At 39.7% G+C, this 24,561-nt stretch overlaps 1 long non-coding RNA gene across 2 annotated transcripts in view; it reads left to right on the plus strand.

Moving 5' to 3' along the window:
* LOC112547677 (uncharacterized) overlaps positions 1-24,561 on the plus strand; it is a 337,654-nt gene that overhangs the window by 261,233 nt on the left and 51,860 nt on the right. For both annotated transcript variants that reach the window (XR_012906383.1, XR_003091472.2), the window contains exon 3: positions 16,875-17,013. This is a non-coding gene — a long non-coding RNA (uncharacterized LOC112547677). The remainder of the gene's footprint in view (positions 1-16,874; positions 17,014-24,561) is intronic.

The following is a 24,561-nucleotide window of genomic DNA, read 5'->3' on the forward strand; positions in this document are numbered from 1 at the left end:
TGCAAAGCAGGCTGAATATGGAAAGGGGTGAGAATCCAGACAGGCAGGCAAAAAATAAAGATAGTAGAGTAGATGGTTGATTTTAAAATAGAAACTAAGCCCGTTTGTCACTCTACCTTAAAGCGACTGCATATAAACTCTGAATGCTACTAGTAATCTGACTTTATTGCAATATCTGCTGATTATTGATAACAAATATGAAGTGAACAGGTTTTTACGTTACTATAGGGACTCGGGGTAGAGGATTTGGGTGTATGCTGGACTCAGGGCACAGGTCTTAGATGTGTGTGGAAAAAGGAGTGTTATGGTAGGGGATGAGGATGTGGGGGTGCAGGAATTTGGGGATGTGGGGGTATGATGGGCTCAGGGCAGGAGGTTCAGGTGTACAATGGACTCTGGATTGGTGTGTGGGGGTGCAGGAGTTTTATGACACTGCGGCCAGATGGAAGCCCCAATTGGAGACTTGCTGGCCAAGCTTCGTTTTTAAATAAAGTAAAATATTATGCCCAACACAAAAGGTTTCAACATTGTCCTTATTTATGGCAGGTGCGGAGAACCTTTTTTGGGTTGGGGGCCACTAATCCACAGAAAAATCAATCAGTGACCACACGACTGACCCCCAACTGAAACTCCTCACTCCCCTAGTGCTTCAGCCCCATGGTGGAGGGAGGGGCCGGGAGGACTGAGGTTTCAGGCCTCAGGCCAGATTTACTCTTCTGGAGTTCTAGGTTTAGTGGATTTTGTGGGCCCCCCCAGTCTCTGGGGTGGAGACAAAAATGAGGGGTTAAGTATACAGGACAGTATACTTAACCCCAGTGATTTGGCTATGGATGGGGGTGCTAGATCTGGGCGGAAGGTGGGATATAAGAGTGAGGTTGCAAGGTCTGGGTGGGAAGTAGGGTGCAGGAGCAGATTGGGGCAGGCTGTTGGGACAGTAGTGGGTTGGGGACAGGATATCTGGCCAGGGGACAGGAACAGCTTTTGACAGGGTGTCTGGCCAGGAGGCAGTGGGCTGGGTCAGGATGGCTAGCCAAGGGACAGGGTGTCTGGTCAGGTGGCAGGAGCAAACTGGGCACAGGGTGTCTGGTGGGGGGAGGGTGAGTTAAGGGGTGAAGGTGCAGTGTCTGGGCATAAGAGGGTGGGGGGATATTTGTTTTCACAGGCACCATGTAACATGGCCTCCCACTGCTCTTGTGCACTGGAAGGAATCCTCCACGAAGAATTTGCAGGGGGGAAGCCTGCAGGAAGTGTGTCCTGGGGCAAGGAAAAGGGAAGCGAATGGAACAATGTTTGGTTCCACTTGTTCCCCATACCAGGGGAAGGAAAAGGGCAGCACACGTTCACCTCGTGCCAGATCCAGTGGGGAGGCTTGGGGCTTTCTCCCCACATCTCGCAGGAAGATGGTGTTTTCTTCTTGCAGAGGGCTACGAGGCTATAGCACCAGCGCTGGCTCCTGCTGAGGGGGGTTTTTGGGGAGGAAGCTGAGTTGGGGCTCCAAAAAAGCCATATCTGGCTTCCTAGTGAGCCACATTTAACTCGAGACATAGGTTGCCGATCCCTGATTTAGATGATAATTGCAACATTCTAAATTGTATGATACTTAAGTGAAACTTTGGTTCTACAATAGAAAGCTGCATTGTCTAAAGTGAATTATTTAACACTGCACTCACACTTGTCCTCTAATGCCAGACTGTGTCCACATAGAGTCAAGTTGTATAGGCAAAAGCATACTTCATGGTGGGTAGGCATATCAGTGTGTGTTTGTTATATTTCAGTATAGCTAGAATCCTCAGAGAATTGTGGCTGTCTGTATAAAATGTAGTGATTCCTGATCTTTAAAATAGGCTACCAGATAGGTGACTTCTGAAAGGATTGATGCATTGTGAGAGCTGCTGTAGGACTGCATATACTGGACCACTATATATGCATACACAGTAATAATGTACTGGTAGAATTATACCAGCAGGAGACCTATGTCACTCTAAAAAGGGGAGTAAATATGCTGTGAAAAGTGCAGGTAGGAGCCAATATTAGGTTCTAGGCTGTGCTGAAAAAAAGACTTTGCTGGTACAACTTTCTGGTACAGACCAGGCCATCATTATTATGTCTAATGCAGACTAGGAAAATGACTTGTGAACAATGCTTGCCAATAACGATTTTTTCTGTTCCTCACTTCAGCTGATTATTTTATTGAGGAAAGAGCTAGACCCCTGGGGGAATGCTTTGTTTAGCAAGATATGTTGGAAAATATCAGCCCCCTCTACACTTGTAGCTAAGCCATTTTCAGCACCAATTGAATGAGAGCCAGATGGGAGAAAGGGAACTTATTGTTGACAGCCATAACCAACAATGAGTCATTTTTTCCAGCTTAGATTAATCATAAGGGGAGAGAAAGTACTTCAAAATGCATGACACTTTACTCTACATGGAGTTTCATGATCACAGTCTTCACTCTACATTGGTTCCACTCCATGATCAAGACATATTTCTTTTTCTAGTAATTTAAAACAGATTATAGTTAGTTTTCAGTGCATATTAGCTCTGGGTCCCAGTTTAGAAAGGTAATACAATCAGAAAGCTCAGTAAGTTTTAGATCTTTCAAAATACTTTATAATCCATAATAAATTGGATAATACAAACAATTATAACAAAATATCACAACCTGTTGTCCTCTCAGTCCCAAACAAGTGACTCTGTCCTGAGAATAAAATGCCTCTCGTGCAATGTATCACAACAGAAGCATTCTTTCATAGTTAGTCAAGACATGCCCTTGTTAAGTCTGTCAGAGCGTTCTCTGAGTACGTAGGATATGTTAATAATCGGAGATGTGCAATGATTAGAGGTGAGCACTCAAGCTGACCCTCATTCCTAAAGCCACTCTCTTACTTCCTCTCCATGAGCCCCCATCCTTCCCACAAGCCTCAGAAATCTTCCAACAGGGAATGAGAGAATGTAATGGAATTTTAAACTGTATTGCATGGTTGAGCCACTATGTGTGTCAGTGTATAAAACACCCTATTTAAATCATATCAGCAATACGTTGCAGAGCATTATAATATCTTATGAGCATATCTGTTGTGTATAAGCAAGTTCAGCGACCAGTCCATATCCGGTACAGGCTAACATGACGGGGAGGTCTTATTGCAGGTGAAAGGGTATGTTTACATTGCATTTTAATATTTGTGGTTGGCCTGTGATCTCAGGGCTTGAACTATGAAGCTATAAAAATGCAGTACAGATGTCCAGGCTCAGGCCACAGACCAGGCTCTCGGACCCTGTGAGAAAAAGACCTCAGAACCCAGCCTGTATCCCAAATCCAAACATCTACACCAGTTTTACAACCCCGAAGTCCTAGTCCTGCAAGCACATGACCAAGTCAGTTGGCATAGGCCAGCTAAGGACATTTAAATGTTGTGTAAATGTATCCAATGAAAAGGAAGAACCACTTGTAGAAGGTCCTCTTGGAGATCTTAGTTCTATATAATTAATCAGAGTTAGAGCTGGCAGGAAACTTGTCAAAATTGAATAAGATTTTTTAAAAACTGTGTGTGTGTGTGTGTGTGTGTGTGTGTGTGTGTCAATATCAAAGTTGGTCCTGAGAACTTAATTTTTTCAACTAAACCTTGTTGTTTAGCCTCTTTGGTTTTTCTTTTCCATAAAAAATTAAATATGTGCAAAATGTAGAATTTTCAGTTACATTGGGGAGATGGTTTTAATCCTAAACAAACCTACAGGAATTAGCTCATTTCCAACACCTGAAAACCAAGAAGTAGTGTTGGTTCTTTCTCTTTTAAAGGGTGTGATCAACTTTATTGGCGAGGGGGCCATAATGTATAATAGAAATTTTGGATGGATCATTACTCATTTGCTGAAGCATTTGGTCAGAAATTCTAAGAATTTTTCTTTTACATTTTATTAAACAGATCTTTATTTGTAAAACACAGAAAATATGATACACAAAATATACACGTGGTATAGGTCGTAAAGTAAGTATACAGCATAACTGTATATTTTCTCTAACATACCCCCACATAATATATGTAAGTATTGGTCCAGAACTATAATATGTAAGTCTATGCATCAGTGTTCTTTCTAAGCTGCATGGCAGTGCAGCTTCACAGGTGATTAATCACCCCCACCCAGTCAGAGGCTCAGGGCTCCTTGCACAGAGCTGACTGACTGGGCAAGGCTGGTTAATCACCTGTGAAGCTGTGTATCTTAGGGTGTGTCTAGACTACTGCTGAGTTCTGTCAACATAACGTCGACAGAACTCAGCAGTTTTGTCGACGCTGGTATACCTCATTTTACGAGGCATAACACCTTCTGTCAACAGAGTTCTGTCGACAGAAGGTGTTATTGCCTGTAGGGTTGCGTCTAGACTACAGGGTTCTGTCGACAAAGCAGCTTGCTTTGTCGACAGAACTCAATGTGTCTGGACGCTCTTTGACAGAAGTTTTGTCGACATACTGTCGACAAAACTTGTCGACAAAACCCGGTAGTCTAGACGTACCCTTAGAGGGAACACATGCATAGCAGTGTATAGTGAAGTATTGTTAATATTGATAGATTTGGGGTATAGATTTGTGATGGGGCATCTGCCCTGGACTGGCCCTACTGAGGATTAAATCCAGTCCTGGGAGAGGGCTGGGCCTATGGAGCAAGCAGCTGCAACTCTTATCAACCAATTAGGTCATAGCTGGGGCTGTATAAATAGGGACTTCTGGAGATGAGGAGAGTACATTCTTGTTCCAGCTATGGAGTAAGAAGGACCAGGCTGCTGGTAAGTTAGAGGAGGTACCTCAGGCAAAGAAGTGCTGAGGAAGATGCATGGCACTGAAGAGCTTTGGCCAGGCAAGCTGAGGTCTTGCTCCCAAAGCATGATGGTACTAGGGCTGCAGAGAGGCAGCAAGGGCAGGAGAAGGCAGCGGGTCCACACCCCTTGCCAATGATGAATTACTATTTCAGACCATAGTTTGCTCCTGAGGCAGGGGCTAGATGACAATTGGCAATGGATCACTGAGGCAAGATGGGGATAGCGGATTGGGGTTCCCTGGGAAAGAGGACCCCAGAGTGCGGAGACACTGCCATAGAGCAGTAGCACAAGAGAAAGGCATAGTTGGTCAGGAGGGACACATGGCCTCCAGTAACTCAGAAGACAAATAACAGAGTGGGTGCTTTGAGGTTGAAGAGCTAAAGGGTTGCCAAAGGTACCAGCAGATGGGACCACAGCAGAGATACAAGATGCAATAGCTAGGGTGAAACAAGAATTCTTCCATCGACCTAGCTATATCTATGCCGTGGGGTAGATTAATCAAACTACATCACACAGAACAAACTTTTTCACAGAGCTAAGCAATGTAGCTAGTTTAATCTAATTTTTAAGCATAGACCAAATCAAGGACACTCCTTTAAGGGTGCACTGCATCCTAGCAAAGATGGGAGGGTGCAAAGCATGTAGAGATATGGCTTTATTCCACCTATATAATGGCCAATAGGGGTGGGTGGGTGGGTGTGTGTGTGTGCGCGTGCGCGCTCTTTAGTAAAGTGAGATCTTTTCTGAGACTGCCTGCTGTGACATGGTTTTACACCACCCTAAACTTAGGCCTGAGCCAAACTGGCCTGATGTAGTCCTAGAGAAAGAGAGACTAATCTTTCTAAATATAGTACAGTTTCATTTTAAGATTACTTGTCTTTTTCACATTACCAGTAAGTGAGTAAAGCTTAAATGATTCTCAAACCAATTTTGAGACTATCTAATCTCTCTACTTTGTGATCCACATCTCCCATTTCTTTCATTTTCCTGAGCTATATTGAAAATGTGAGGTCTCTTCTTTAAATTCTACTTGTTTCTTTGCTACTCTTGTCAACATTTTTCTTGTGCCATAGATCTAGGGACTCTCAGAATGCATCTAGGTAGCAGCACTATTTCAGGATACTTCCGGTATTCCGAAATAGCGTTTTCCACATCTTGCCAGCATGCCCATTATTTCAAAATAGCTTTTGAAATAATGGGTGCTCTATTCTGACGTTCCTATAAACCTCATTCCATGAGGATTAAGGGACATTTCAGAATAGCTCTTTATTTCAAAATAAGCTATTTCAAAATGAACTTGAAATAAACTACACAATTTGAGTAGCTCAAATTGTGTAGCTTATTTTGAGCTAAGGGTGCAGTATAGACGCACCCTCTCTGACTGAAGCATGTTGAATTTTTGGAGCATGACTGATACTTGGATCTGTGGGCAATACCATAAAATGAGATCATGTGTTGATTAAACAAAGTGAATATTATTCAAATGAAGAGGGGGAAAGTGCATTTGTTTCAATTGAATTATGACATATTTTTGTCCACTTTTTACAACTATCCATAGAGAATGAGTTTACTAGTAGGAATTTTTGCATAAAGAGCAAATATTTATAGGAGAATATTCAAGGAAAACAAATTCTGAACTTGTCACATGACAAGTCATGTCAGAAACCCAATTCTCAGTGTTAAACTTGTTCAGGCAACTGTGAACAGTGCCATTATGGGTCTCATAAAAAATGTAAGAGCAACTTGCAGCACACAGAATAAGAATAATACACAGCCCCAGCTCTGCTTATAAAAATGTTACACAGGGAATAATGTTAGTCAATATGTTTGCATACGACTTGTAGACATCTTGTGACTGGAACAAAAGGCTACATTCAGTGACCTCATTATTTGCTACAAATCATTATTATTTCTAATGCTGACCTAGACTGTGATCTACTGAGCAGTTAATCAAGCACAACTTATTGGAACTACTCAGGCTCTTAATGTTACACACATGATTAAATGCTTCACTGGATTACTGTTTGATAATAGCCTCTTCTGTGGGCTGATTTAGTTTATTCTAATGCTGATTGCAGAGTGCAGAAGAGTAAACGTTTTTTCAAAAACTCTCTCCTGGACAATGATGGTAGGTGCTGACACATAGTCCTGAATGGCTTTGTCAAAAGTCTTTGATTCCATCAAATCAGTATTTCTTAGCAGAAACTGTTCCACTGAAAATCTTGAATCAGCCTCCCACTGGCATCAGGAAGCTTTGGGAGGAATTTTGGCTTCTCACTGGGGTACTCTGCCTGGCTCATCTCCAGTACATTTGAATCCTTACAATCTACATTCTACAGTTAGAAACTGTGCCACACACTCAGAAAAAATTACAAAATCATTTGATCAGCATTCTGTACAGCAAACAGGATGATCAAGAAAGAGCTCTTAAATCTACAGACTCTAATACAAAATCAATTTTCCACACAAGGGCTAGACTTTACTAAAACAAGAGAAACCATTTATAACCCACACTTTTCTTCTTGACAATTTTTTTAAAAAAAGGACAATAAACTACTGAATTCCTACATTTTGCAAGGGCCCACAACACTGATACCCCAGATTCACCCACTAACATTGTTAATCTATCCAGCTATGCACTTAGGGCAGACGTGTCTGTTGGGCCATCTCAGGATCTCTCTATCTGCCCCACAACTCCCATATACATGATACAGTTCTGCCATGAACTAGAAGCCTACTTTTGCTGTCTGACACAGGGAATATTTCCATCACTCCATTGAACAACACCTTGACCCATATTAACACTGCAAGAAGGAGGATTCTGCATGGGCTTTACCTGATGCTCACAACAGCCGACTGAACTTCTCCAATATTCATATGTGACAATATGCACAAGCTGATATTGTAGACAAACAGTATTACTTATCCCGTAACCTCTGCCATACCATCCACCGCCTCAGAAAAACTTCGGATATGATAATCAAAGAGGGTGGCAAAAGAGGTGCTGTAGTCATCATGAATAGGTCAGATTACAAATAGGAGGCAACTCTCTAACATTGCACTCTTCAGACCACTATCCTCTGATCCCACTGAGGAGTACCAAAAGAAACTGCCCCATCCACTGAAGAAACTACATGAAAAAACACAGGAACAAATTCTCACAGACACACATTTAGAGCCCAGACCAGGGATATTCTCTCTACTACCTAAAATACATAAACCTGGAAATCTAGGATGGCCTTTCATCTCAGTCCTTCCATAAGGATGCCAATGCCTACCTGGCTACACTGACTCCCTTTCAGGCCCTATGTTACCATCGCGTCCAGCTAGCTTCGAGACACTACCAACTTCCTAAGGAAATGACAATCCATTAGTTAACAACCTATCCAAAATAATGTTCTAGCTATTATGAATGTAGAAGCTCTCTACACCAGCCTTCCACACAAGGATGGACTACAAGCCATCGGGCACTGTATCCCTGATGATGCAATGGCCCAACTGGTTATTGAACTTTGTGCCTTTATTCTCACCCACAACAGTCGTATAGTCAGTCAGGGTTCGTCCTGATGGGTTCCTGACAGTTCCTCTTCTCTCTTGATAATAAGCTTTTGGCTGCATGTGTGTGCTCCCCTATCTAATGTGTCAACCCTGAGCACTTGAGTTAACATGACAGACTCTAAAGAGAGCTACCACAGACCATAAATTAGATAAGGATCTAAATCACCTGTGCTGGTTTATTGCCAAATGACGTACATTAAAAGTTGTCATCACACAGGCTTGCTGCTGAACCACTGCACATGCTGTAAGTCTTGGCAACATACCAACACCTACCTAGCACACACCCCAGTCAGTCAGTGACCACCCTTTGCTTTGCCCTTTTATAGACACACACAAACAAATTACATAGTAATAAAGTGATAGGGAATAGCCAGCATGGGTTTGTGAAGAACAAGTCATGCCAAACTAATCTGATAGCTTTCTTTGATAGGATAATGAGCCTTGTGGATAAGGGAGAAGCGGTGGATGTCATATGCCTAGACTTTAGTAAGGCATTTGATACGGTCTCGCATGATATTCTTATTGATAAACTAGGCAAATATAACTTAGATAGGGCCACGATAAGGTGGGTGCATAATTGGCTGGATAACCGTAGTCAGAGAGTTGTTGTTAACGGTTCTAAATCCTGCTGGAAAGGGATAACAAGTGGAGTTCCTCAAGGGTCTGTTTTGGGACCCGTACTGTTCAATATCTTCATCAATGATGTAGATATTGGGATAGAGAGTACGCTTATTAAGTTTGCAGATGATACCAAACTGGGAGGGGAGGGGTTGCAACTTCTTTGGAGGATAGGGACATAATTCAAAATGACCTTAGCAAGTTAGAGAAGTGGTCAGAGGTAAATGGGATGAGGTTTAATAAGGAGAAATGCAAAGTGCTCCACTTAGGAAGGAACAATCAGTTTTGTACATACAAGATGGGAAGCGACTGTCTAGGAAGGAGCATGGCGGAAAGGGATCTAGGGGTCATAGTGGACCACAAGTTGAATATGAGTCAACAGTGTGATGCTGTTGCAAAAAAAGCAAATATGATTCTAGGTTGTATCAACAGGTGTGTTGTAAGCAAAATTCGTGAAGTCATTCTGCCGCTCTACTAGTAGTCATTCTACTAGTGGGATTTAGGCACTAGTTAGGCCTCAGCTGGAGTACTGTGTCCAGTTCTGGGCGCCACATTTCAAGAAAGATGTGGAGAAATTGGAAAGGGTACAGAGAAGAGCGACAAGAATGATTAAAGGTTTAGAGAACATGACCTATGAAGCCAGGCTTCATGAACTGGGCTTGTTTAGTTTGGAAAAAAGAAGATTAAGGGGGGACATGATAGCGGTTTTCAAATATCTAAAAGGGTGTCACAAAGAGGAAGGAGAAAATTTGTTCCTCTTGGTTTCTGAGGACAGGACAAGGAGTAATGGGCTTAAAGTGCAGCAGGGGAGGTTTAGATTGGACATTAGGAAAAAATTCCTAACTGTCAGGGTGGTCAAATATTGGAATAAATTGCCAAGGGAGGTGGTGGAATCTCCCTCTCTGGAGATATTTAAGAACAGGTCAGATAGACATCTGTCAGGGATGGTGTAGACGGAGCTTGGTCCTGCCTTGAGGGTGGGGGGCTGGACTCGATGACCTCTCGAGGTCCCTTCCAGTCCTATGATTCTATGATTCTATCAGTTCTGATATACAAGATTGCCACCCTCTGTTATCTAGTTACTACACCTCATCTCACAGAGCGGGGGGGTCTACTTCCTATTCTTCATGTTGTCAACTTCAACCAGGTCCTGAACCCTAGGTTGGTATGTATATTAGCTTTTGGGGAGTCGGTTGGTACCAAGACATTTCTTATTGAGATGTTCTGCTACTCCTTTCTGGTTCACAGCCTGTACTTGATCCTTGTACCTAGTGCCTCCCTATGTTCTTCCATGCTTGACCTAACTTATAGAATTATCAGTAGGGCCTCATTCCTGGATGCTGTGTTACTGAACCAAAGTTTTGCTCACTAGATTCCAGGCCTGTTGCTGTTTTTATGTTATAGGCCTTTATTCAGGCCTGCTGAACCACACTTGTTATGCCCCTCCATCATGACTGAACCATTAATAACCACTCTGAGAGTGGTTATCTAACCAATTATGCACTGTAACCTTACGGTAGCCCCATCCAGATTGTATTTGCCTAGTTTACTGATAAGAAGGTCATGAGAGACTGTATCAAATGCTTTACTAAATTCTAAATATGCCAAGTCCACCACTTCTCACTTATCCACAAGGCTTGTTATGTTATCAAAGAAAGCTATCAGATTGGTTTGACATGATTTATTCTTTACAAATCCATTTTGTATGTCATCTATAACCTTATTGTCTTCCAGAATTCCTTAATTACTTGCTCCATTATCTTCCTTGGCACACAAGTTAAACTGACTGATCTGTAGTTTCCTGGGTGGTTCTTATTTCTCTTTTTTATAGATGGACACTATACTGCCCTTTTCCAGCTTTATGGAATCTCTCCTGACTTCCACAGTTTTTAAAAAATGGTAGCTAAAGGCTCAGATATCTGTACCAGTCCCTCGAGTACTCTAGGATTCATTTAATCAGGACCCAGTGATTTAAGACATCTACCTTTTAAAAGTAATTCTTAACTTCTTTTTAACTTCTAAACCTGCCCCATTTCCACTAGCATTCACTGTTAGGCATCCTGTCACCATCAATCTTCTTGACAAAATCTGAAACAAAGAAGTTAAGTACCTCTGCTATTTCCAAGTTTCCAGTTATTGTTTCCCCACTTCCCTAAGCAGTGGGCCTACCCTGTCCTTGGTCTTCCTCTTGATTCTACTATATTTGTAGAATGTTGTCTTATTACCCTACGATTTAGTAAGCAAACATTCCAGGGTGTGTCTAGACTACACCTCTCTGTTGACAAAGATGTAGATTAGGCACATCAAAATTGCTAATGAAGCAGGGATTTAAATATCCCATGCCTCATTAGCATAAACATGGCGGCTGCTTTTTTCGAAATGGAGTTTTAAAAAAAAGGCAGTCTAGATGCAGATCTGTTGAAAATAAAGCCTTTTTTTGACCGATCCTGTAAACCTCATTTTTTGAGGAATACAGGATCTATCGAAAAAGGCTTTATATTTCAACAGATCTGCATCTAGACTGCCGGGTTTTTTTTAAAAAGCTCTATTTTGAAAAAAATCAGCTGCCATGTTTATGCTAATGAGGCATGGGATATACAAATCCCTGCTTCATTAGCAATTTCGATGGGTACAATTTTCAGACATGGTTAAATCCCATTGAGTTTCAGTGGGATTTAGGCATCTGTGTCACCTAAGTGCTTTTGATAGTTTTACGCATTGTCCTCAACTTTGGCACACTAGGATTTTCTAAAGAAATTACCAAGGATAGCACTGAAGTCTTTTTATTAACACTGAGTGATAAATTATCATCCAGATTGGATTTGCTAACTGCTTTTTATTTTATAATAAAAATAAACTGAGGATATGAGTAGTTAGTTGTCATGGCTTTGGATTTTTCCCAAGCCTCGTAACACTTCAAATAATAGATACACAGGAAATAAGAATACCATATATTTGGTTTCCAGTGCTCTGATGTATTTCAAAGCAACAGGCAATTCATGTATCAAGCTTCTTGAAGGAACTATATTTACTCAGAAGGAGAAAAGATATAAACTGAATCAACTCACAGAATTATGGGGGTTTAAGACACAATGCAGTGCTGTCAGAATAAATTATTTGTATTTTGAAAAACTAGAATAATTGCTGGCATTTGAAAGATTAAAACTCTTTTCTCCTGAGAAAAGTCCAAAGCAACCCCCACTGGAAAGGGATAAACAATGTCTTAGTTTCAGATAAATTCGCGTGTTCTAGTGCAGTGATGGGCTACCATGATTAGTAACAGAGGGATAGCCGTGTAAGTCTGAATCTGCAAAAGCGATGAGGAGTCCTGTGGCACCTTACAGACTAACTGAAGTGTAGGAGCATAAGCTTTCGTGGGCAAAGACCCACTTCGTCAGATGCATGTAGTGGAAATTTCCAGAGGCAGGTATAAATATGCAGGCCAGGATCAGGCTGGAGATGACAAGGTGGATCCAATCAAGGAGGATGAGGCCCACTTCTAGCAGCTGATCTGGAGGTGTGAATTCCAAGAGAGCAGAAGCTGCTTTTGTAGTTAGCGAGCCATTCACAGTCTTTGTTTAATCCAGAGTTGATTGTGTCAAACGTGAAGATGAACTGTAGCTCAGCAGTTTCGCTTTGAAGTCTGGTCCTGAAGTTTTTTTGCTGCAGCATGGCTACTTTTAGATCTGCAATTGTGTGTCCAGGAAGATTGAACTGTTCCCCTACAGGTTTTTGTATGTTGCCATTCCTAATATCAGATTTGTGTCCATTGATTCTTTTACGTAGGGATTGTCCAGTTTGGCCGATGTATATAGCAGTGGGGCATTGTTGGCACATGATGGCATATATTACGTTGGTGGATATGCAGGAGAATGTACCAGTGACAATATGGCTGATCTGGTTAGGTCCTGTGATGGTGTTGCTGGTGTACTAATCATGCTGCACATGATTAGTAAGTGTGCCTCATGTGGTCCATGGACCCCCTGTGTGCTACCCTCCCCCATGTGCTGCTAACTCATTCAGCTTCACACTTCTTTGCTCCTCCCCTGCCTTCTCATCACTTTCAGCACCTCATGAATCTGACGCTTTGCATTCCATCCCTGCTTCCCCCCACTCCCTTCCTATGTTCCAGCCGTACCAGCTCTGTCCCTGGTGAATCTGAAGATAGCTGCTCCCAGGGTGGGCGGGGCTTCGGCCCTCAGCTATCTGCTTAGTCACCACCAGCTGCTAGCACTGCCAGCTGCGTCCCTAGCTTCAGGGGCCCCTTTATCCTTCCTATATTCCAAGGCTGCCAGCTCCATCCCCTCGGGAAGCTGGTGGTGGCTGCTCCCTGGATGGGCATGACTCTCGCTGGAGCTAGAACACTGGGAAGAGCTAATTTGCGGCTTTCCAGCTCGGGGGAGGGGAGGGCAGGGCAGGAGTGGTGATAGAGTATGAATTGGCGGATTTGTGACACTCTGAATGTGCTGGGAGGGAAGGGCAGGGAAGGGCAAGAAAAAGGAAGTGCAGGGCTCCAGTATTCCAGTGTGCTAGAGATGTGTGAGGAAGAGGGCATACAGGGGGTCTGCAGTCCACAGGCAGAACCCCAATGGGCCACAGGTTGCCCACCACCGTTCTAGAGCAAGCTTTTTGGTGTGGAAGCTTCTCTGAAGTTGAAATATGGCTTTCAAAGTAACATTACACCATTATTTTAAAGAGATTCTGGCTTTTGCATTGTGGTTCAGGATTCATCTCCTAAAGATGAGCATCTTATCTTTTCTACAGATCTTTCAAGGCCTGTCCAGTTTTATCACTGAAAATAAAAGATTTTTAACTCCCTCCTTCCTCCTCCCCGACTGCAGAAACTTTCTTTGGAAAGGCAAAAAGCTCGAATTAAAGATCCACAGAAGAAACCTAAACTGCACAACGTGTTGCAAACAGACGAGTCATGCCCACAGGCTCTGTGTTGAGTATCCTGTCCCTAAGCAGTGTCTTCCATAGGTGGAAGTTGAAGGCTAACTGTCCCCTGCCTTTCCCCATATTTGTCTGCTGCATCAATCAATATGGCATCTTTGAGCTGGAGATATCATAGTCTGCCTTGGGATTTCCTTACCATTTTTATGGTAACTGTAGGCATCTCTAAGTGTAGACAGAAACACAAGTAAATATATTTTTCCATTTATATCATGGTTGCAAAATTGCTCCATTTAGTCATTCGATCCAAAGGTAACAATGTATGGTTAATATGATAACTGATCCTGTGTCCTCAGTCATGTTTGCTTATTGCATCCACATCTTATTGATAAACATATTTAGTAGCCATTCTGCAAGGTTCATTTCACTTATTCACACTAATTTACTCTTCCCTTTTAGATTTCACTTTAGCAATTCTAAATAAAGAGATAAACATAGTAGCACATACAGAGTGTAATTTGCTGTTTTCAGAGAGCAAGCCCAAGACCTAGGGACCACCCGTGTCACACTTAAGTCCTGTCTTTAACAAAAAAAATCCCTAGATGCTGCATATTCAACTTGCATAGATTACTGTAAAAACTGTCATTACACTTCTTTTGATCTGATGGGCACTACAATTTATTTAAGCACATTGGATTGGGGTCAGAATACATTTTGAGAGAGGAGCAGAGGCAATTTTCTACAAGAGTTTCTGCAGATGATGTGAAATGCATTTAATGAAAAGCTTTTACCAGCAATATATCCTCAATTAGACCATCATTAATATTTATTTATAGCATTTTACTAATGGCATATTTGTTTTAATAATGTATTTAATTAGCACATAGTGATCTTGATTAACTTAATGTGCGATTCAACTCTATATATCCCATAAGCAGGACATATTTTCAGCTGAGTGTTGGAAGAGGAATGTTTTGCATGCGAAAAACATAGGGTCACATATGAGGAATGTAGGGTCCATTGTGGCATCTCTTAATATTCAAACTAATAGTTATGATTTGCAGCCAACATTGTACACCTCAGATTGTCTCATCAACCCAAGTTTATATCTTACCCAATGTCAATTTTTATATGCAGGGCCATGCATAGGGTGTCAAGACTGATCTCCTCTTTCAGAATAAAGGTGCAATTATGATTCTTTGTGCTGTGGACAGTGGTTTCAAATACAAATCAGGGTGGTTTTTTTCTGTTTTCTTTCCTGTCTTCTCTTTTTTCCCTTTCACATTTACTTTGATAATTACTTTCTTCTCTGTCATTTAGGTGGACTCTCCTCTGTTTACCTTTTTCTGTCTATACGTCTCCTATAACTTGTCTCTTTCCACAGAAAGATCAGGAACTTGCTATTCCAAAGACTAGGGTCACTGAACTGAATTTCATTATAATAATAAAACCACGAAGCATGAATCTCTCTCTCTCTCTCTTTCTCTCTCTCTCTCTCTGTGTGTGTGTGTGTGTGTGTGTGTGTGTGTGTGTGTGTAAATACACACACACACACACACACACACACACACACACACACAATACCAAAATCCTATTTCTGCCTATTTGGCCATCTGTACAAAAACATACACTATACTGTTTAGCTTTATTCTACTTGATCAAATAAATAAATAATAAAATATCTATAAAATAGATTTTTTCATGTGCATAATACCACTCTGTACTTAAATTAATCTTTTTTATCATCTACTGTAATAATATTCTGTATTCATATGCTACAAATTAAATAAAAGGACAAATGTGGGTTTCATTCCTGTTGCACTGAAGAAGTTATAATACCGTGCCATTATTAATGTGCCCATTATAAGATTTTTAATGACTTACATCAAGAATAATGGTTAAAACTAAACATAGATAAAGCCAATGGGGGAAACCACATGAAGTCTGGCATTATCATAGTGAAACAATTTTTAGCAATGGTTTTTTTTGGGGGGGGGGGAGGGGAGAGTTTATAATGCTTTGCAGAAAATTAAGTGTTTGTGTGTCTGGGGGAGAGAACAGAGGAAAAAATATGCTATTAGAATACATTTTTAATATACTCTTGTTTAAATGATATTTTAATGGATTTATTTACCATGACTGAAGGAGTGTAAATAAATACCTATGTTTTCCAGTGCATCTAAGCTAATTAACTGTGCTTCATGAGCAGCAATAATATGTTTAATTTTCTTTTATATTCTTTTCTTAATATTTTATATACTTACACTAGAAAAAATAACACTTATGCAGGCTAATTGCTCTTACTCATCATTAGGTTAAAAATATTTTACAGTTAAACACAATTTCACCCCTAATATTTTGGATTAATTGTTCTAATCTTTTTCTTGCATGAGGAGGGCTAATAATTGAACCTTCAGGATCCTATTTCACAAAAGAAATATACTACTACTTACATCTAGTGGGGGTAAACACACATTTAATTTTCCACTAAAATTCATTCAAACATGTTGATTTACAAAAAAATCAAATTCACATTTTTACTTGCCATGGCAAAACTCTTGTCATTCATGGGGGCATTTATTTTCATGCACCCATGAACAACAAAGCTTTTGCTGATCAAGTGCAAGTGTAGACCTAGCCCAAGTCAGAGTTCTGTCGAATTTCTCAATTTCCACATTTGGGCATCTCTCTGTCCTGCAGGAAAACTTCTGAACAATTTCTGTATAAATTCAAAAGTATTCTCTCTAGAGTACCCTGTATCCAACCTTTGATCACATCAATATCCTCTCTCACCTGGAATAAAATACACATGGGTTTTCACAAGTCAGTTTCCTTATTTACTAGAGGATCGCCATTATTTATATAACTGACCCTCTGCTTTGTCGTTTCCATCCCAGTCTTTAATTCAGCTACTATATCACTTAATTCCTTAATTTCTCTAGTTTCACTTATGTCTGGTAGCTTCTAATTTAGTTTTGTACCTTTCTTTCAGAATAGCACAGCTATTTGCTCACCATCCCTACAGGAGTCTCAGGAATTTCCTGCTGGAGGCCAACATGGAAATGCTGAGCAGTGCTGCTAGTGGGAAGGTCTCCTTTCTAATAAAGATTGGTCAGTCTTTTTGGAGTGAGGTATGAAACTAGATCAAAATTTTTTTTTTATATCAATAGACTTTGTTGATTTGCTCCTGAAGATAGGACCTGACCTTCTGTTTCTATACAGAATGTACACTTTGTTTAAGCACTGGAATAATTTCAAATGAAAATTCCTTGTAAGAGTTTTCTTTCTCATTAGAAACCACTTTATTTCTAAAATGTTCTTTCAGAATATATTTCAGGCAAGGTACCAAAGTAAATCAAACTGCTTCAATTTTTTTACTTGGAAATCAGAATGAAAATGTTCAGCTATACATACAAATAAATTGTATTTAGAAGAATAAGGATGATCTCATTCTGGAGTTCAGTGATTTGTCTATCATCTTCTATCCTACCCCGAACCATGCATACTCCTTTCATTTTGCAGGTGCACTGAAAGTAAATATATGTGCTTAACTAGAATAAAGCTAGTTAAAAAAAAAAAAAGGAAAATATTTAATAAAAATCTTTGAACTTTCAATTTTGTTTCTCTGACAGCGTTTAAATGGAATAATTCTTCATTTTCTTGAAAATTTTCTTGATATTTTTTCCCCTGAATTCAAAATGTTAATGACCAGAAATATGATTTTAGTAAACAAATTTAATTGTAAATTTTAAATAAAAATGTTGATAAACATTCCAGAAAGTTTCACAATCTGAGAAACTGATGTCCACAAATTTTTGTGAACCGTTGCAATTTTAAAAAAAAGCCTTATTTTGACATTCACTAGCAAATAATTATAACTGACTCTAATAAAAACTTTCGTTATTCATTATACTGTCTTTTTAAAGCTGCTAAGCAAACCAAAGTTATAAGCATAACCTTGGGCCTGCCTCTGTAGTGAAAAGAAAATGCTTCAGAAATAAAAAAGAAGCTGGTGTAGATAGTGAGTGATCAGAGAGTCACATGTGCTTTACTACGTTACAGTTGAAATCCTACAAAGAATTGCCTACAGGGCTAAAAATGTAAAGGAGTTTCAATAAATTAGAGCTAACCTTGAGTATTTTTATGGAACTTGCTTGTTGTGTACAAATGTCACAGAAAACAGAAGACATTAAACTTGCAAATAGATCTACAAAGGATGAATCTATTCAATTTCTAGGATGAGAGGGGCCACAGGAAAAAGAAAAGGCATCACAGACATGATAGAAATATGCTATAGTTTATCATGCATTTGCCTTTTATCTTATATAAAGGAACTAGCTGATGGAAAGTGACAGAAGATGGAAAGAGAAATGCACACTTTATTGTTTGCAATAAGACACGCAAGAAAAACTAACTAGGCAATAAATAAATAATTCACTAAAATAAGAGATGTTGTAGCTATTTATATCTATATTAATTTGCATGTAGATATCAAACATACTACCAGCAAGTTCCAATTAGTGTATAATACAGCTATCCATCATGAATAGTATAAACACAGATCTCCTCTCTGCACTGAATTCCTGTTTGTTTCTGTCTGCAGTGTAAGGTGTTTATTGATCTTTAAAGCTCCGAATGATCCAAGGCCCAGATATCTGAAAAGTATCCTACCTTATCATATCATTTAGATTATCATCTGGAAGTCTGCTATTGGTTCTTAAATTTGTACAAAACTCCAATCCAGCAAAAGATTGGAAACTAATTTCTTGATGATCCTCACAGAAATAACAGTTTAAAGTTGAAGGCTGGAAAACACTGTATTCTTATATCACCATGTTACTGAGAAATGCCAGCACAAAGGAAAGTGGTTAGAGGGAATAGAAAATGGAAAGGAGCAAGGTAGGAGAGAAAAAGAATCGTGAAAGGTTCAGGTTTCTTCATTGGAAGATCAACTTAATCATCCAGAGTCTGATCTAAAGTCCACTGAAGTCAGTAGAAGCTACATTGTATTTGGTAGCTGCAGTTCTGCAAAAACAGAGCTGCTTATATTTTTAACAGTACTTTAATATATTTTACATGTATTTGTCAGATTGAAAAGTAAAATTTAGTCCTAATAGGAAACTCATAGAAGAATTGATAAACAAGTTAATGTTATTATTTATATTAGCTTTTGGACTGGAACTACTACTTATCAAAAAAAAAAAAAAGCATCACTCTGGTTGAAGTCTTATTCAATGTGCTATACTTACAGCAATGAAGGTGGAAAAAACCCTTCAAAATTAGAGAATTCAGTGGAGCTATTATGAGGTCATGCTACTGCAACTAGAATAATATACTAGCCTGCTACTGTAAAGAGAATATTTTTTCTATAACTATATGCAAATAGAAGTTTGGGCATAGTATTCCTCATATTGAAAGCTAAATCCTCTGTTTTCATTCCATTTTTTTGTTATTTCCATAATTCATAATAGCAGAGATCCTCTTGTTTAGATGTTTTCTGGCACTTGGTAGCTTGCAGAGTTAAATATCTGCTATTTTCTAGTCAGGTATTATTAGAGAGCAAGTGAACTTCCGATAACAAATAAGGATTCAGACACTGGCAATTCAGATTAGTGTAAGAACTAACACATTTTGGGAGGCGGAGAAAAAAGAAACTAGCCATGAACCTGTGTAAGTTTTATATACTGTTTTGGGGGTCGTTAATGATTAGCAGCTAGGTTAAATTCCAAATTAAACAATGGACAAATAACCAAGAAAACAAGCAAAATTCAGGAAACTAAAATGCAGAGTTGAAAAATGGGCAAATAAAAATTGTAATATTTTGCAAAATTCTGTTGTTCTGTTCAATTCACCTAACTTCTTGGATAAACTTCCTAAATTATAGTCCATTTCTACCTACATCCTTTTCAAGTCAATGAGAACTTTGTCTTGACTTCAGTGGATACGGGATCAATGTCTATCTGCTCAATTAAATATCTGACTAAATATCTTCAAGATATATTGTGTACTATATGAATAAAATCACTTATGCAAATCAATTATATTGTTTATCTTATGTTAGCAGTTTAAACTTTAATCTCTTCTGTGGTATATACAGTGCATTTTAAATGAAGAGGTGATCTTGGTAGGATGTTACATCATAATATTATTTAAACATTATTCTAAGATTGTATATACTATAGTCAGCAAAACTTTCTTCAGTCCCTTTTGTCTTCTTTATACTTTAAAGAGAAGATGTTCATTGTGTTTGAGAGACCACTAGTCTCATTCAAAGCAAAACAACTATGGAAATACTGCAGTTATTGTACCAGTTCCAGTTCCTAGTCTTGATAACTAGTACTAATATTAACATATGCAGTGGGGATTCTTCTTGTTCGTGAATGCACAACTTGATTCACACGGCATGTGATGAGGGTTCATCACTGAATTTGGTCCATTGGTTGGATCACTAGGTTCCCCGGCCCAGGACAGATAGTGATGGGGAGTTTGACATGTTTCACGGTGCGCTAGAGATTTAAATCCTTATCTTGTACCTTTGAAGGTTCCTCTCAAATAAGATATGATTGCTAAAAAGTACATATTTTTTCACTGTAAAGTGCTGGGAATAATTGACACAATTTTAAAGTGAGCTAATTGAAAATAATAATACCTCCCAGGATTGAACAATTAAATCACTTGAAAATTATATTTTTGGAACAAATTCTAATCACAGATATGGAGTGTGTTTGGGGGGAAAAAAGAAAAATCTACCATCAGAGTAGTGGCTGTTTCAAGATTTGCAGCAGTAGGCACCATGCACTTCAAATTCTCATGTGGTGCTTTGCGTTTTAATGGCCTGCCAAATGCCTGCCAAAGTACAATAGCTGTAGAGAACACCCAGCAATAAAAGCAATTTATGAGTTTGAACAACCAAGCAAACAGCAAGCTGAAGTTCTTGAGAGGCACTGGTCAAATAATATTTCCATAGTACTTTATTTTCTTTTATTATTCTCTATTTTCTATAATACCTCTTGAAAATAGTGTTTGCTATCCTGCTAGTTTTGTTGGGAAATGTGGATTTTGATTAATCTCTTAAAATTTAAGTGGCCATGGGCTTCACATGATTTCTTTAGTTTAACATTACATTTGACCCTTCATTCCTCACACCCTTTTCTTTGACTCTGATAATAGCACTGTACTTTCTGCCATCAATAAAGGTTAGTGAGGTGGCTGGCAACCTCAACTTTCTCTTGCAGATTTCTTTGTATTAACCATCACTCATGTCCAGGTTATTTAAAGGTCCTATCAATTTCCTTTCTATAGGTGTCTGTGCTGAAATGTAAGCCTGTTAGGGAGCTTTGGGCTTGAGCTTCTAAATTGTATTTTATCTGTACTTTTTTTTTTTATTAACCCATGCTCAAACCTAGATCTCTGGCATCCAAACTGCAGTATCCAAATCTGAGCCCTTCACCCATTCTTAACATGCCTTCCTACTCCCCCACAATATGGATACTGTATCCATAGGACCATGTTGTACTGTGGGGAAAACTTTGCTCATGTTGCACTTTACCAGAAATAAATTGGCTTTGCAAAGTCTTGATAAGTTTGTTCTCTGTTGCAAACCCTGGAGGCTTTCTGACTATACTTACAGATCTGTGATAGGGAAAGAATGGACTAATGCTGACCTGGACTGCTATTGGAAATGGAGTGGTGAGTGGTTCAGTAGACTGCAAATAGTTGGGTTAGAAAGGACTAAGGAAGTTGTCCCATGGAATTGTGGGATACTGCTGGCTGACTCCCAGAACCCGAGTCAAGTGGAGATGTACCTACACTACAAAGCATTGTGCTCAGATCCTGGGTCCCATCTTAACTCAAGTTCAGATGCACCAGCCTTAAAGGATCCTGGGTCCATGCCTTGGGATAGAGCATCTATAGTGCAGATACAAGGGGGAGCTAGACACTAGCCTGAGCTCAGCATGGGCTTAAGGAGGCATACCCTATAACATCTCTAAAATCCAGTACTTCCTGTCTGTTCTAAATGAAAAATCTGGTTTATGCCTACATGACCAGTGATTACTGTAATTGTGAAACTGACCAAAATACTAGTACCAAAATCTTCTCTTGTCATTGCATTCACATAATTTCCCTAGATTCTTTTCCACATCAGTTTTAAGTTCCCTGACTTCATCTCTAGGGCATTACACATCTCCAATAATTGTGTATGTCCCTCCCCTCCCCATACATATTATCCTTTAATTGTATTGTTACAGCCAATTTAGACTGTATGTTCCTCAGGGCAATGACTGTCAGAGCTTTTGTGTTTTATCAAGTGATGTGAACACTTACAGTGCTATCAAAATAATAACCACAATCCACAGGGCATCACACATGTCAAATCATATTTGTTGTGCACCAGATCACTAAGGATAGCTGTTTTCATATAGTCATTTTCTCCAGCATATGGCATATAGTGATTTAGGTTAAGCTAATGAAGTTACTTCTGTTGTATTGAGTGCAACATTTTGATTGATGGATTTGCACAGGTTTATCTAATGGCACAATAAGGGTGGCTTCTCTGAAGGAGATAGCAAAGGGAAATTGTGAGGTTATGTACATTTCTATGGATTCAATTCACATTTCACTTACACTGATGTATCTCAGGAGTAACTCAATTGAAATAAATAAGAGTTAAGATGGTGTTAAACACTTGGAAGGGAAGGAAGAATAAGATATGAGCATTCATGAGCCTACTTTTTTTGCATTCTTCTACATCTCCCCTACTAGTAAAAATGTTATTTGGCATACTCCCTGGCCCCCTTCTCTCCATTCTGCTGCACCATCATGGCTCTGAGCCAGAACTGTTTCACAGCAGCAGATGGCAGGAGGATATACAAGCGATTCCTTCAGCCTTCCTACAAACCTCTTTGACACATGAGGTTCCTTCTGGATTGTGGAGATATTTGGCAGGAACTAGTGATGACCCCAAGCTGCAAACAGATGCAGATCCAGACATTTATAGAATTCTGGGTGGTCACATCAAGCAACATAGTTTAAGCCATTATAAAACTGGAAAAAGTCTCAGGGGTAGCTATGTTAGTCGTTTGCTTTCATGGGCAAAACCCGCTTCCTCTTTTTGCCCACAAAAGCTCAAAGTTCAGTCTGTTTTAGTGTTTGGACCCATGTACGTGGAATTGAACTGAAACAAATATGCCACTGAAACTAATTTTCACATAAATCACTAAACACCTTGCCACACAAACACTCAGAGCATGTCTACACTAGAGAGAAGATGGACCCTCCAAAGGTTGATCTTCTAGCGTGTGATTTAGCGGCTCCAATGTAGACCCATAAATTGAATATTGAGGGCAGCCCGTCTAGGCATCTGGTGGTACTCATTCTGTGAAGAGTTAGAGAAGCCAACAGAAGCATGTGCTCCCATTCACCTTCTGCAGTGTTGACATTGCAGCAGCTCGGTGTAAGGTATGCCATCCTGCCAGGTCTAGTATAGATCAGGCCTCGGTCTTCAACAAATACAAGACTTAGCAAAGCACTCCAAATAATAATTGCTTGAGCTACTCAGTCTACATCCCAAGAGTAGCTGAGTTTAAGTAGAAATTGACATCAAGTAGTTAGGAACAAGAGTCAGGGGAAAATGTGAAAAGATGGAAACAACACGGAGCTTTAAACTGTTACATCAGTACAAACAAGTATCTTCATTACTACCGGTAACAGCTGACAAGTTCTATCTACTTTTTCTAGTCTTGATTTTTAGGTAGAGCACTGGAGAGAGGCTCTAGAAAATGCCCCAGAAGTGTAATAGATATCTCAGCTAAGACTTCTGCTACACTAATTTAGTAGTGCGTAGAGATGCGAAATAACAACCCTGTTACCTTTTATCTGACCAGAATCTCTTGTCTGCCTTGCTTTAGCTAAGGTTACATTACATTGTCTGTCAGGTTGTCTTCCAATTCCACTTCAGTCACAGAGAATTATAAACTATGTATATAGCTTAATCACACTGCCTGAAATGGCCTCTGGAGAAGTAATAGGTTGAGATATTTCAGAAGGAGAAGCTGCTGAATGTCAGTTTTCAGTAAAGCTCACGTTAGAAGCTGATAGCTCAAACAATAATACCAGTAACTTATCTTCATAGGCCATTGTAACTGACACCAGCTCATAGGTAATTTTCAGATATCATCAAATACAATATTGTACTGTTGTTTTACTTTGTGTAGTTCTGTTTCAGGGATAGCAAATACTAAAACTCGGAAACTTGCATAGAGATTTTGAGTTAGAATCATAGAATAATAGAACTGGAAGGGACCTTGAGAGGTCATCGAGTCCAGCCCCCCGCCCTCAAGGCAAGACCAAGCTCCATCTACACCATCCCTGACAGATGTCTATCTAACCTGTTCTTAAATATCTCCAGAGAGGGAGATTCCACCACCTCCCTTGGCAATTTATTCCAATGTTTGACCACCCTGACAGTTAGGAATTTTTTCCTAATGTCCAATCTAAACCTCCCCTGCTGCACTTTAAGCCCATTACTCCTTGTCCTGTCCTCAGAAACCAAGAGGAACAAATTTTCTCCTTCCTCCTTGTGACACCCTTTTAGATATTTGAAAACCGCTATCATGTCCCCCCTTAATCTTCTTTTTTCCAAACTAAACAAGCCCAGTTCATGAAGCCTGGCTTCATAG

Source organism: Pelodiscus sinensis, chromosome 10 (assembly GCF_049634645.1).
Source record: "Pelodiscus sinensis isolate JC-2024 chromosome 10, ASM4963464v1, whole genome shotgun sequence".
Taxonomy (NCBI): Eukaryota; Metazoa; Chordata; order Testudines; family Trionychidae; genus Pelodiscus; species Pelodiscus sinensis.